This window comes from Nicotiana tabacum, chromosome 19, assembly GCF_000715075.1.
Source record: "Nicotiana tabacum cultivar K326 chromosome 19, ASM71507v2, whole genome shotgun sequence".
NCBI lineage: Eukaryota > Viridiplantae > Streptophyta > Magnoliopsida > Solanales > Solanaceae > Nicotiana > Nicotiana tabacum.
The window spans coordinates 130792702-130796738 of record NC_134098.1 but is presented as its reverse complement, the minus strand read 5'-3'; positions in this window follow the sequence as shown (position 1 = coordinate 130796738).

The following is a 4037-nucleotide window of genomic DNA, read 5'->3' as shown; positions in this document are numbered from 1 at the left end:
AATTGATTCCTATAATTTTTGTTGACTGTATCGAATTAATTATGACTAGATACGAGTCGATTGGAGTCAAAAAATCGAGAAAAAGCATAATACTTGGTTAAATTGGAGCAAGCCGAGGTAAGCGACTTGTCTAACCTTGTGTGGGAAAAATTTCCCCTAGGATTGGTATTGATGTGATTATTAAAATATGTTGAAAGTCGTGTATACGAGGAATGTGTACACGGGCTAAATGTGAAAGATTATATTTTTAAATTGTATAGATCACTATTGCGTATTTATTAAATTATTTTATCTTGTTATATTCTTCATCATTGATTTGAGATATATATTTTAAATTTGTTTGACTTTTTCCTACTAATTGTTTTACCTGTTTAGTTGAAACTTGGTTTCTTTTATTCTGTGCATTATTTGAAGGTTGATTGTTTTTAAATTAAATATTATTAATATGAAGTATTTGACATTTTTAAACTTGATTGAAGCAACGTATTAAAGATTTTGAAATATTATTTTCCTGAATATTTTTGTAATATTTTCGTACTCATTGTGATGGAGCCGTGAGCTCTTTATTGTGAAAAAATATTATTGATGATTTATTTTGGCATGAGCCGTGAGCTCGTTATTGTGAAAAAATATTGTTGTTAAATTATTTTGGCAAGTTAAATTATTTGAGCACTTGAGGTGCAAATTGTGATATATTGTGATATTGATACACATGCGGTGGTATAAGGTCTGGGTATTGAAACACATGCAGTAAGATAAGGGTGGCTTGATACGCGTGGCTAGTAGGGGGAACTACTAGAAGTCATGCGGTGTGATAAGGATGGCTAAAACGCGGGATGCTATTTCGGAAACTATATTTTCTTTCAAATAAATTGTGAAGGCTCCCGCGGTGAGATAAGGAAATGCGATATTGTGAATTTATTTATGATTTGGGACTACGAGGCGGTACCTCGGGAGTGCCCTTGTTGATATTGATTTATGGCCGCAGTTGCCTTTGATTTTGTTTTGTTTTCACGAGATATTAATTGGCATTATTTGGTGTAATTAAATGTGACATACTACTTGATTCATTTCCATTGTCATTTTATCTTATTATATTGTTTAAACGTTTTACCATGTCATTATTTATTCTCCAGTAGGGCCTGACCTGACCTCGTCACTACTCTACCGAGGTTAGGCTTGGCACTTACTGGGTACCGCTATGGTGTACTCATACTACGCTTCTGCACATCTTTTTGTGCAGATCCAGGTACATCTTATCAGACCAGGCATCAGTAAACTAACTGTACGAGGAGACTTCGAGGTATATCTGCCAGCGTCCGCAGACTCTGGAGTCCTCTTCTATCTTACTATGTTGTCTCCCTTATTTGTTTTAGACTTTGATGTATAGAGACATGGAGATTAATTCCTAAAAGCCTGTGACTTATTTCTACTGGATTTGGGGAGTTAAAATTCTATTGAATTGTAGTTTATTTATTTCAGATATTTATTATTACTCCGCATTGATATGTTTACCTAGTCTTAGAGACTAGGTGCCATCACGACATCTTACAGAGGGAATTTGGGGTCGTGACATCCTGGGTATCGATCATGGCTTCAATATTTATGTCCCTCGATCCTGGCCTTGGTCATAGCCCTCGATCCTGGGCCTTCAATCCTGACCTCGTTCATAACCCTCGAGCCTTGTCTTCGATCATGGCCCTCGAGCTGGGCCTTCGATCATGGCTTCGACCCTGAGCCTTGTCCCTGGCTTCGACCCTGGGCTCGATATCTGGGCTCAATTTCTGGGCTTCGATTTCACCATTTCCAATAGAAGAAAATTGCAACAGCTTTTTAAGTCCAACTTTTGATCCGTTAACCATCCGAAACTCACCCGAGGCCCTCGGGACCTCAACCAAACACACCAACAAGTCCTAAAATATTATACGAACTTATTTGAAATCTCATATCACGTCAAACAACAATAAAATCACAAATCACACCCCAATTCAAGCTTAATGAACTTTGAAACTTTCAATTTCTACAAACGACGCCAGAACCTATAAAATCAAGTCCGATTGACCTCAAATTTTGCACACAAGACATAAATGACATAATGGAGTTGTGAAAATTTTCAGAACTGGATTCCGACCCCGATATCAAAAGGTCAACTCCACGGTCAAACTTCCAAACTTAAATTCCTATTTTAGCCATTTTAAGCCTAATTTAACTACGGACTTCCAAATAAAATTTCGAACACGCTCCTAAGTCCAAAATTACCATACAGAGCTGTTGGAATCATCAAAATTCTATTACGGTGTCGTTTTCTCAAAATGTTGACCGAAGTCAAACTTAACATTTTAAGGCCAACTTAAGGAACCAAGTGTTCCGATTTCAACCTAAACACTTCCAAATACCAAACCAACCATCCCTGCAAGTCATAAATTTATAAAAGCACATATGGGGAGTTTTATTTAGGGGAACGTGATTCTAAAAGTCAAAATGACCGATTGAGTCATTACATTCTCCACCTCTTAAACAATCGTTCGTCCTTGAATGGATTTAAAATTATACTTGGAGTGGTGAAAAGATGAGGATAACAGCTGCGTATATTATGCTTGGTTTCCCAAGTCGCCTCCTCGACTGGATGACCCCTCCACTGAACTTTCACGGAAGCAATGTTCTTTGACCTCAACTTCTGAACTTGCCCATCTAAAATAGCCATTGGTTCCTCAACATAAGATAGATCCTTGTCCAACTAAACTGAACTGAAGTCTAACACATGAGACGGATCGCCGTGATACTTCCGGAGCATAGAAACATGGAATACCGGAAGAACTGCAGAGAGACTAGGTGGTACTGCAAGTCTATAAGCCACCTCTCTAACTCTTTCAAGAATCTCAAAAGTCCCAATATACCTAGGGCTTAACTTGCCCTTCTTCCCGAACCTCATCACACCCTTCATTGGCGAAACCCGACGCATGACCCGCTCACCAACCATGAATGCAACATCACGAACCTTCCGATTCACATAACTCTTCTGTCTAGATTGGGCTGTATGAAGTCGATCCTGAATCAATTTAACCTTCTCCAAGGCATCCTGAACCAAGTTTGTACCCAATAGCCTAGCCTCTCTTGGTTCGAACCAACCCACTGAAGACCGGCACCACATACCGTACAAGGCTTCATATGGAGCCATCTGAATGCTCGACTGGTAACTGTTGTTGTAAGCAAACTCCGCAAGTGGTAAGAACTGATCCCAAGCACCCCCAAAATATATCACACACGTATGAAGCATATCCTATAGTGTCTGAATAGTGCATTCGGACTTCCGGTCCATTTGAGCGTGAAATGGTGTACTCAAGTCTACCCAAGTACCTAACTCACGTTGTACAGCCCTCCATAACCATGATGTAAACTGCGTACCCCGGTCAGAGATGGTAGATACCGGTATGCCGTGAAGTCTGACAATCTCGCGAATATAGATTCGAGCCAACTGCTCGGAAGAGTAGGTTGTCATTACAGGAACGAAATTAGCTGACTTGGTCAACCTATCCACAATCACCCAAACAACATCGAACTTCCTCTGAGTCCGTGGGAGCCCAATAACGAAATCCATAGTGATCCGCTCCCATTTCCATTCTGGAATATCTAACTTCTGAAGCAATCCACCTGGTCGCTGAAGCTCATATTTCACCTGTTGACAATTTAGACACCGAGCTACATACTCCACTATGTCTTTATTCATCCGCCTCCACCAATAGTGCTGTCTCAAGTCCTGATACATCTTTGCAGCACCCGGATGAATTGAGTACCGCAAACTGGGAACCTCTTGGAGAATCAACTCACGTAAACCATCTACATTAGGCACACATAGCCTGTCCTGCATCCATAGTACATCGTCATATCCCATAGTGACTTCCTTGGCATCACCATGCTGAACTGTATCCTTAAGGAATAGCAGATGGGGGTCATCATACTGATGCTGTCTGATACGATCATAAAGAGAAGACTGAGAAACCACACAAGCCAAAACTCGGCTCGGCTCGAAAATATCC